Source organism: Lactuca sativa, chromosome 2 (genome assembly GCF_002870075.4).
Source record: "Lactuca sativa cultivar Salinas chromosome 2, Lsat_Salinas_v11, whole genome shotgun sequence".
In the NCBI taxonomy this organism is placed as follows: Eukaryota; Viridiplantae; Streptophyta; class Magnoliopsida; order Asterales; family Asteraceae; genus Lactuca; species Lactuca sativa.
The window spans coordinates 222,937,949-222,949,770 of record NC_056624.2 but is presented as its reverse complement, the minus strand read 5'-3'; the positions used below and the strand labels follow the sequence as shown (position 1 = coordinate 222,949,770).

At 32.8% G+C, this 11,822-nt stretch overlaps 1 long non-coding RNA gene across 1 annotated transcript; it reads right to left on the bottom strand.

Moving 5' to 3' along the window:
* Positions 1-8,107: 8,107 nt before the first annotated feature.
* Positions 8,108-10,536, bottom strand: LOC122196556 (uncharacterized). The gene is made up of 2 exons (XR_006188592.2): positions 8,438-10,536; positions 8,108-8,291 (listed from the first exon to the last, which is right to left on the bottom strand). It is a non-coding gene; the product is annotated as an uncharacterized LOC122196556 (long non-coding RNA).
* Between the last annotated feature and the right edge of the window lie 1,286 nt (positions 10,537-11,822).

The following is an 11,822-nucleotide window of genomic DNA, read 5'->3' as shown; positions in this document are numbered from 1 at the left end:
ACAGTTGGGTGCAAGTGGATCTTCAAGAAGAAGACGGACATGGATGGGAAAGTGCATACTTATAAAGCGCGATTGGTTGCGAAGGGCTTTACTCAAACTCCCGGAGTTGACTATGATGAGACCTTCTCACCAGTTGAGAAGATAAAGTCTATTAGGGTGATGCTTGCCATAGTTGCGTTTCATGATTATGAAATATGGCAGATGGACGTGAAAACCGCTTTCCTTAATGGAAAGTTGGCTGAGGATGTCTACATGAATCACCCAGAGGGGTTTGTCGATGCGAAGCATCCAAATAGAGTATGCAAGCTTGAAAAATCCATTTATGGATTGAAACAAGCATCTCGCAGATGGAATCTTTGTTTTGACGAGAAGTTTAAAGAGTTTGTCTTTCTGCGAAGCGAAGATGAATCTTGTGTGTATGTCAAAACCAATGGGAGTATAGTAAGCTTCCTCGTATTGTATGTCGACGACATACTACTCATAGGAAACGATGTCCCAACCTTGCAGGAGGTCAAGTCCTGGCTTGGGAAATGTTTCGCTATGAAGGACCTCGGAGAGGCTGCTTATATTCTGGGAATAAGAATAGTAAGAAACAGGGAAAAGAGTCTGATAGGACTCAGTCAGGATACATACTTGGAAAAGGTACTAAAGCGTTTTAGTATGGAAAATTCCAAGAAAGGGGAGTTGCCAATCCAAAGCAATACCAAGCTGAGTAAGACTCAGAGCCTGAGTACAGAGGAAGAGATAGCCGATATGAGCCGAGTACCTTACGCTTCCGCAGTAGGCTCTATCATGTACGCTATGACTTGTATTTGCCCTGATGTGGCCTTCACTTTGAGCATGGTAAGCAGATATCAAGGGAATCCTGGTAGAGCTCATTGGGTTGCAGTTAAGAATATTCTTAAGTACCTTCGGAGGACCAAGGAATGGTTTCTAGTCCTCGGTGGAAATGATGACTTAAGGGTACGAGGGTACAATGACGCTAGTTTTCAGACAGATCAGGATAACTTCCGATCGCAGTTGGGCTGGGTCTTTACCCTAAATGGAGGAGCAGTGACTTGGAAAAGTTCCAAACAAGAGACCGTAGCTGATTCAACGTACGAATCAGAGTATATTGCGGCGAGCGAAGCATCAAAGGAGGCTATATGGTTGAAGAACTTCATTGGAGACCTTGGAGTTGTACCATCCATAAAAGAGCCGATGGAAATTTTCTGTGATAATGAAGGAGCGGTTGCCTTGACCAAGGAACCGAGAGATCATGGCAGATCTCGACATATTGATAGAAAATACCATTTCATCAGACATCGGGTAGAAGAGGGACTCCTCGTTGTGAAGAGGGTATCATCGGAAGAAAACCCAGCAAATCCCCTTACGAAGGGACTGAGTAGGGTTAAACACTTGTAGCACGCTAGGAGCATTGGGCTGAAGGATGATATAAGTTTGGATTAGATAGGAAACGTGTAATAGATAGTTTGTACTTGACATTCGATGAATAAATAAAATGTATTATTTATGAGTAAAGCTACTATCTTGTGTTGGTTATTTATCTATTGTTTCCATTTTGCATGTTTTGACTTCCTGAATGATATGATTATTCAAAAGGTCCACAGTCGGTCATATTTTGGAAGTAGATATGAATGAAGACTGTCATGAATTGTTTGTAGATTGTCTAAAAGGTTTTAGACATAGCAAAGGTTTGCTGCAAAGTTCATGAGTGCTTATGAATATGAGTTGAGCATTGGATTAAACCCGAGGTTGCTGTATCACTTAGTGGTGTTTTATCTTAAGTGATCGCAAAGCGATAGCATCATATAGTCTTAAAACTTAGAGATATGATTGTTGTTTGCTGGTTGGTTGTACATTGATAATGTGTAAACGCATCAGTAACTTGATGTTATAAAACACATTATTGTGTATGATCCATTAGTAAATAATAGATGCATATGAGTCGAAGTTGATCTGTTCCTTTTATTCTATGAGAATAAAAGTGATATATTGGCCACTTGATGATTTGGTTTGACTTATGTGTCGGGCCCGGTCAGAATGAGGTTGATGTGTTCAACTAAATTCTATGTCGAACAAATCGGAAATCAAGGAACTACTGTTGGACAATAAGTATTGTCAGCATGATATCCAGAACAGAGGATTATACGATCCCTTATCTAAAGGACAAGTTGATCAGAGTTGACAGCGAAGTATAAGAGCTACGATTGCTAATCGGATTCTGAAGTCATATGTGAGATATAGTTACTAGACTTATCCAAGTGGGAGACTATTGGAATAGTGTCTAAGCCCGTAACTATATTTGGTATATACTTGACCCAATTATGCATGTTCCTACTGGGTTGCCTTCTCCAAAGCAACTTGACACGGTAATTTAAGGAGAAAGAGAGAGTATTATGATTTATTAATATATTATAAGAATAATATATTAAAGGAGGAATCATATTTATTTAACTAGTATTGATCATAAATTAATTAGGAATTAATTTGGTGGTCAAAAGAGACTAATTGAATAAAAGGGTATAAACTGTCAAATGTATGATAGTTGAGTTTTAGGTTAAGGAAACTTAATGGGCTTAAGCGGGAACGAAATTATGATGGGTATCCATCATATTTTCATCCAAGGCCTTATTCCAGAAGGTTCCATGGGCTGCTTGGTGACTAAGCTGTCCATTAGGGTTTAGACTGAAACCCTAGTAACATGTAACTATAAATATGACCCCTAGGGCATTGAATTCGGCTAACACTTGATTTTAAGAGTACCCTAGGCCGATTTCTAGCCTCTCTCTCCCTCTCTCATATTGCCTTCTTGCTTGTGGGGTTTGTGAACCATTAGAGGAGTTGCATTTGTGACTCTAGGCTCAAAAGAAGAAGATATACAAGATCTAAGCCAACTATTGAAGAGGTAAACATCTAGATCTGATTCTATATGTTATTTTCGTTGTTTATATGCTAGATTAGGGTTTGTAAGTCTTGGAATCAAAGCATGTTCAATAGTGAAACCTAGATCCAAGCATTAGGGTTTGTATGTGCACATAGGAATGTTTCTTATGCATAAACAAGAGGCTGCCCAAAAACATGTGAAACCCTAGCAGGAAGCTTAGCCACGTTTTTGGTCCTTAAGGGTTCTATATATAGTGAGGCTATTAGGGTTATCTAACAAGGAAACCCTAATTTGGTTGCTTAAGCCCTAAGCAACCCATAGACTCCTTTAATCAAGCCCTTGGACGATTTCCTTATGGGCTTCCCATAAGAATTCGTCCACATCTTGATTTAAGACAATCCATGGCCCAAATTGCAATTATCTTATAATTACAATTCCAGACCCTTAAGTTTAATTAATCTCTTTTAGTCACAAAAATAATTACCAATTAATTATTGACTAATATTAATTAAACAATATGATTTTTCCTTTAATATATTATTCTCATAATATATTAATAAATCATATTTAATCCTTTCTCTCCATAATTCATCCTATCAAGTTGCTTTGGTGAAGGCAACCCAAAAGGACCATGCACCATCGGGTCAAGTACATACCAAAATAGTTATGGACTTAGACACTAATCCAACAGATTCTTAGGGTAGATCCTTAAGAATAAAGAAGATAATGGGGATGAGCAATTGGTTTAATTGCTTGATTATTTAAACATAATAATTATATTATTGTGGGTTGAAAACCCTATGTACTCACCAGGTTTCCCAACCTGACCCACTCAGTTTATTTATATCACAGGTGTTGATATGAAGTCACATTACACTGAGAGATTTAAAGAGATGTAGATCATTAGTATAAATAAATGTAAATTCTGTTTATGCTTATGTTTCTGTATTAACGATGACATCCCAAACGTTTTAAAATGAATAAAATACGTTTCTTCGAAAATGTTTTAATAACGTATTTGTCATGTTTTTCTGGGGACAAATTCCGCAACATTTTTATTAAAAGAAGTACTCTGATTTTTATAAAGCATAAACAAAATCGGTCTTTTCTGGCCGTGAAAATGGGGATGTCACAATTACCACCTTTTGATTATGCTTATTCAGCATGTCATAATATTTTATTTGATCTAAATTTAAGATTTTAAGGTGTCTGGAGTTGTAAGAGTCAAAGACCGTTTTCAATTTGTTAATCGCAATCAATCTTTTATGTAACCATAAATTATTCTAAAAAATTAAAAACGAAATTTAAATTCCATTAAGTATGCACGAAATCAGGGATTTATCCATATTTAGAACCGATAGGTATGCTTCCGCTTTGTAATCTCCGTAAACCATTGATGATTTCTTTTATTAGGCTATTGATCATCTCCATTCTCCATTCTCTAAAAAATACACATAATGCAGGTTGTTTTGATTTTTACTTAACAATTTAGATTTTTAGTGGAACGACTGGAATTATAATCACATCAGGGAAAGGTAAGAAAACAAGTAACTCAAATTCCACTTGACAGCTTCTTAATTATCTCATATATGCTTATTTCTTGATAACTGCTATTTGTAGTCTTCATCGATAGTTGTGCTAAAGTTTCGACAACATGAAAATGATTGTTACTCAATTTGCTTGATTTTTTTGGATTTCTTGTATGTCGAAATTGGAGTTAATGAACAACAGAATGGTCGAAGTCATTTGGGTTCTTGTGAATGTAAGTAAAATATTTTTTATTTTTAATCTATGAGGGTATCAAATTTTGTGGTTTGAAAATTAATTGTCGCAATTGTGTTATTTCGAAATTTGAATTGGACCTTTCTATGGGATTCCCCATTTTCTTCGTAATTTTGATGAAATGATCAATAAGTTGAGCAATCCAATTATAAATGATGGACTCATACACAAGGTATGTCATGTCCTTCGCTTTTGGTTGTTAAAATCACAAATCTGATTTTTTTTCGTTTGTTTGGATATGTTAGGATTTGAGACCTTGATTTGGATACTTGGAAATTTTGTTTGGTCTATCTGTCTACTACCTGTTCGATGAAATGCTTAAGGGAACAATATAGGGATAAACCTACGGCCTGGTTTAAATTACTTTTTTTTTAAATTAATTTATAAATATACCGGTTTAAATTACTTTAAAAATATACTTGTGGATTTTTTTTATCTTTCATGGTTTAAATTTGTATGTTTTCTCCTTAAAGTTTCCCTTTTTATCACTAATATTTCTTTGTTTATGTTTTAGTTATAACGCCTCCTTTGGCCGTTGATCACCTTGGTTGGTTTCTCATATTAAGTTTTCTTTGAAAATTATATTTAATTGCAAGTTAATACACTATCTAACACCCCAATAATCTCTAATACTTGTATAAGATGGTGACATTTTTTTTGCAGCTTCTCTTCATTTTGATTATCCAATATGGTTTAAGTTATGGAATGTTACTAGTCAGAGGATTTCGTATTGTGGGGCTTTGAAATTCATTATATAAGGAGGATGATTTATATGTCTTATTGGGAAACGTTTAATTCTTGCTCATGTAGATCGATAAGTATTTTAGAATATGTTCTTTTAATCTGATATTATGACCTTTTTCTGGAAAAAAAATTGTTTTTAGTATTAAACTTCAAAAAAAAAAGTTCATATATATATATATATATATATATATATATATATATATATATATATATATATATATATATATATATATATATATATATATATATATAGCATCGTACTCTTAAAAAATAACTTTTTGGATTATTTTTAGTATATATGGAAAGTTACATTTTTTGTATATTGAAGCTCATTTAAAGGATTGTTTTTTAAAAAAATTCATTAATAGCTTTAAACTTTGCAAAAAAGTTCATCAATAGCATCATAGTTTCAAAAAATGACTTTTTCGTATTCTTTTTGACTAATCTAGAAAAAAAATTATTTTTTTGTACATTAGAGCTCGTTAATAGGATTTTTTAAAACATTTTGTTAATGGAAAGTACATTTCATTTTCTTTCACATATAGACCATTTATGTAAAAAAAAATATTTCAAATATGGACCATTTATGTACTTTTGTTCACAAGTGAACCATTTATGTAATATATAAATTTAAATGTTAATTAGTAGGTCATTAATATGGCAATTTTCCAAGGAAATTTGTTTTTAGTATTGAAATTTGCAAAAAAAAGTTCATTAATGTCATTGTACTTAAAAAATATATTATTTTGGATTATTTTTAGATGATATTAAAATGTTTCATTTTTTCCTACATTGAAGCTCATTTGTAGGACAGTGTTTTGGAAGCAAATTTCATTAATAGTGTTGAACTTTGGAAAAAATTCATTAATAGCATCGTACTTTTAAAATATTTTTTTTTTTGAATTCTTTAACTGCATGTCGATTCCTTGAATGCCTACCTTGATGAACATATATGGAGAAATCCTTTTGGAAAAGGATAAAATCTCGATATGACAACCCAAACAAGAAAAAGAAAAACCCAGTTTTGACTAACCAAATTTATTTAAAATCTTTATTCATTTTAGTAGCTACACACCATTTAGATATTCTCAAAATAACTTATGAAATAACTTCGAGATGTAATAAATCTAAAAAGTTATTTGACATGTTTTGTACTTTCTAATGATCATTACTAGGAAACCTTTGAAGGATTTCTTTACCAAAAAGAATGTGATCAATATACAAAACAATATTGCATATAGAACCTAAAGTTTTTAATTTACTGTAATAAGGTCTTCCTATAATAGTTGATTGGCCCAATCCAACTCTCACACGCAAGGTAATGGATTTATGTTGTTCTAAATGTGTCAAAATGCTTCACTTATGTGTTGCCCAACACATAGTCTGCAGACTATCCACATTGATTTCATGATTGAGAAGAATACATCCCATCAACCAAGATCAGACAATCAACCATATTAGTGACCCCTACTGAGATTATAAATGTACTTTGAGTAATCCTCAAAACAGGCAATGAACTTTGAACTGTAGCAACTCTTGAATCAATTCCCAAAATATACATCAAACTTCCAACATTAAACCTTGAACATTTTCAATTAATGTTATCGAGTTGCTATGCATTTGATTATTTAGGTATATCGTAAATTGTTAGGTTCCCCTGTTGATTTTACTACTTTAACCTGTACAAAGGATAAATACCTATAATACCTACAAATAGGAGAGTGTTGTCTTTTCTTTGTGAAATATCTAACAGCTAATTTGACAGTAGCATTTCTGTTTTACAATAATAAGGTTTTTATGACTTATTTTAAATAATCGTTCTGTAAAATCATTTAAAAACCAAAACTATTCCTTTTTATATACAATTACGTTAATAATGTAGAAGTTAAACCATAATCTTTTTGTTTTATTAGTTGTCTTAATTCTTAAATTTATATAATTATTATGTAAATCTGATTACTTAATTAGCTCATTTTAAAATAATTTACATTATAATCGTATTTATTTATTTGAGGAATAAAAGTAGAATGATAACAATATATTAATTAATTTTGTATTTATCATATATATATATATATATATATATATATATATATATATATATATATATATATATATATATATATATATATATAAGTTTTTAAATAAGACATAACGAGGTTACCACCTTATAAAAATAAAAATAGTATAACAACCAATTAATCGATTCTCTATTTCATTATGATCTTTAAACGATTAATTTTTGTTATACGGAAATTTTGTCTAAATATATAAAAGTAATCATGTTTTAATTTGTCAAATTATAAAAGTAATCATGGTTTATATTTTTCATATATGAAAATCATATTATGAAAAAGAGTACAAGCATCAACCTGTTTTAAAATAAACTTCACATATTATTTTAGTTTTTAAACAGATATTTTGACAAAATAACTATTTATTTTGTTTAGGATTAATGTATAACTAGGAAAAAGGTCCGTGCGTTGCACGAGTCAATCTTTTTAGAAAAAAATAAAGAGCAAAAGAATATGGTAAACGAAATAACAAAGAATAAAGAAAAAAGATTGAATTTAGCAACTTTTTAGAAAATATGTGGCAAAAGTCTGAATGTTAAAAAGTTCGGGTTGATAATAGAAGATGGAAAAAGTATCAAAATAGAAGAATGTTGGAAAACGGTATTAAACTGTAAATGGATTGAAAAAACGGAGCACTTTTGGGAAATACCAAAAATGCCCTTGATATTTATTAGTTTTAGGCTAACATATAGTTTTTTAATCAACACTATTTTTAGTTTTGACACAGTGAAAACATGTTTGGCTAAAAAGAGTGAGTTTTACCAGCTGTCATGGACATGCGTTTCCCTTGAGTAGTTCTAGAGCTGTAAACAGAAACAAAACAGTTAAGTATAATGACAAAAATACCCTCAAAGAAAAACATTGCTAACATATACAAATCAATAAGCAAAGTGACTATTATTTTTTATTTTGGTAAACTAAAACAACTAAAGCTCATGTGAGATCAAACCTTCAACAATATCATGATTGATCATGATACTCTTTATTTATTTAAAACTCTTTCTTTGTCAACGTCTTCTATCACACAAATAGACATCTATCTTGCTTCCACTTCCAAAGAAGTTGGCTTTCTTTCGGGTGTGAGTGGAGCAGAATGTGTGAAAATTAGAAATCTTTGTGTCCAAATCTTCAACAATGCCATACGATTCTTAATAAAACTTTACCTGGCCGATCTGTCTTGCATTTTGGTTTTGACTGTTGACATTGGCTGCATTGTCGGTGATGTTGTCTACAAGCTAACATAAGTAAATTTACATAGCATTCATAGTTTTACCAGTGGAATTACAAACTTACATATCCAAGCTAATGTTAAAAAGGTGAAAGAGAGGGTTGTTATGAACCAATATAAGATAATATAACCTTATTGAAGTGGAACCATCTGTAATAAGGCAATGTTTACATATAAACTGACATGGTCCTCTAGTGGCCTCTTTCCATCTTTTAGGAATATCCTGTTTTTATATAAAACCCAAAAACCAACCATCAAATCTCATGATAATAAAAGTCAAAATGTTAAGAAAAATACTTTTCACTTAAGCATTTTATCGAATAGATGGCAGACAAAAAAATTATTCTAACCTGGCCACATCAAAATCTCAAACCCAACACTCTGATCAGCTACAACAATATGATAATCTGACATAAATTAATTCTAAAATCCAACATTTCATTAGTTGATTGTGGGGAGAAACATGTTTTGTTATTCATTGTTTGATCATCTCTATATTCTAAAATCCCATCTCACTGTGCGTTCTTATTTCATTTTATTTCCTCTCCAAGCGGTAATAAGAATCTAGGAAAGTCGTAGCATCAGATACGGTAAACTTGGATTTGTTCTCTTCCTAGATTACTCTTACCCATCATGAAATGCATCCCTAATAAACTGTATTAAAAAAACAACACATGAAGATATAACTTCCCTTGACATTATATCGACCACCTGGTAGACCTGGTAGCGACTTTCATCAGGTTTCCATCTTGTGTAGATGGACAAAAGTAAAAATTTGGGAAACTCAATCCATTTCTAAATCGATCTTATAGTGGATGTTTAGTTTGTGTAGCCTCCATCCGTTCCTGCAAAATCTAATTTCTTGTTCGACCCAACAGGCAGCAGCTGACAACCAATGACGACGAAGGAGATTTCAAACTCTGATTTCTTTACAAAAAAGACGAAGTGAAAATAAGGGAACATGTGTCCATTCATTGAAATAAGCGTGAACACTTATGCATAAATTAGAAGGAGTCATCAACAAAAGATGTATTTTCTGTGAACCCTATATGCCGGAGCATCTTTGTGCGTGTGTCTCTCTTATTACAAAGCGGAAATAGAAAACAACCCAAACAGGATTTTAGAGAAGCGAAGGCTGATGATTGCGGTGGGCGTAAACGGAGGGGACATCGATGATAGAAAACGGTGTTAAAAGTGGTGGCAAAGGCGGTAAACAAATAGGATAAAATCATTGAAACCTTCAAAATCTCAGGGTTCAATCAGCGAGCATAAGGTAATCCGATTAAGCGACACAGACCTGGATTTCGGCGATTGAAGCAGTGGGTGTCAACAAAGGCGTCAGTGATTGTGAGGGGAATTGCGATTGAAGTGGGTTTTTTTGAGTCGGTCTTCTTCTAACGCTCGCTGTGAGGGAAATTGCGATTGAAGTGGGTTCTTTTTGAGTCGGTCTTCTTCTGACGCTCGCTTCGATTTGAAAGTGGCAACAAATAAAATCGAGAGGAGGATACCTAAGACTGGAACTTTGGCAACGATTTTCTGGTTGATTATGTGAAGACAGTGAATCGACCGTCGTCAGTAGTTGCTTCCCTGGGGCAGCAAGCTTGAGAAACGGTGGAGAGAAGGCACAATGTGTAGAGTAAGCAGTGGGATGGGGTGGTGGTCTGGTGGACATGAAATTATTTGGTTTGTGTAAGTGTTAGATCGGAAGAATGGCGGTTGAGGGATCTAGAACAAAAAAGAAGCGGCGGGATTCATCAAATGTAGGGGTAAAATTGTAAAAGCAGACTGTGGGACGAAAACTATTAAAGTCCCTAAAGAATGGTGACGGAAACCTAAAGTCGTAAACTATACTGTTAAAACATCCCATGTGATTTTATATATATATATATATATATATATATATATATATATATATATATATATATATATATATATATGGGAGATGATACAGGAACAATGTATTCGGTGTTCTTTAAAGTATAGCATGTTCACGCTAAGAACATATACAAATTTGCATTCATAAATAAGTTTCATTTTTAACCAATTTGCTAATATTTATTGCAACACACCCTCCTTCTAAACCTTAAACCCATAAATAAATGTCTGAAACTAATCATCGAAAGAAACTATTTGGTATCGTTGCATCACTAATAGTCGAAATAAACTATTCTAGAGATTTGGTCTAATGATTCCTCTATGTCCGCATGAAGATGACATGTTCCATTCAAGCTGATAAGAAAATTATTGCTAACTTGATTATGTTTTACAATGACAATCAATAAAGCTTATGGACAAACAATTCCAAATGTAGGTATTTATCTCCCTAAATCAGTTTCTCGTCTGGACAACTTTATGTGGCATTGTCTAGAGGGATATCACATGCCAATACAAAAGTATTAGAGAACTCTGACGAACAGTTCAATGACAGTGAAGTCTATACATGAAATATGTTCGACAAAGAGGATATCATTATTCTATAGCTATTTATCTTCCACAATCATTTGGAGGCAAGACCATTTTATTTGGAGGTGACTTTAGACAAATTCTTCCATCACTACAAAGAGGTAATCATTCACATATTGTGTAGGCATCATATTCATCCAAAATATGGCGTGAATGTATAGTTTTACGTTTAACCGTAAAATGAGGCTTTAGTTTGGTTGTCTAACTAATGGTTTGGATGAGACAAAAATATTTAATGAGTTAATTCTTAAAATCGGTGAAGGTAATACTGGTGATTCTAATGATGGTGAAGCTGAAGTTGAATTTCCAGAAGACGTTGTCGTTCACTGTACAGGTGACCATATTCATTCAATTGTATCCACCATTTATCCATTATTTGAAAACGTTTTAGGGTTGATGAAAGATGAAGGGAAAATATATATGAGTTCAAATTCTTTACGTGAGACAGAGGTAACATTTTTTTTTGAGGAGGCAATCTACTCTTCAGTAGTGTTGAATGGTTTTAAGACATCTACAATTTCCAACCATAAACTTACACTAAAAATAGGTGTTCCAGTCATGTTACTTCGTAATATCGACCAAACCAAAGGACTATGCAATAGTACTAGATTACAAATTGTTAGACTTGGAAGACACGTAATTG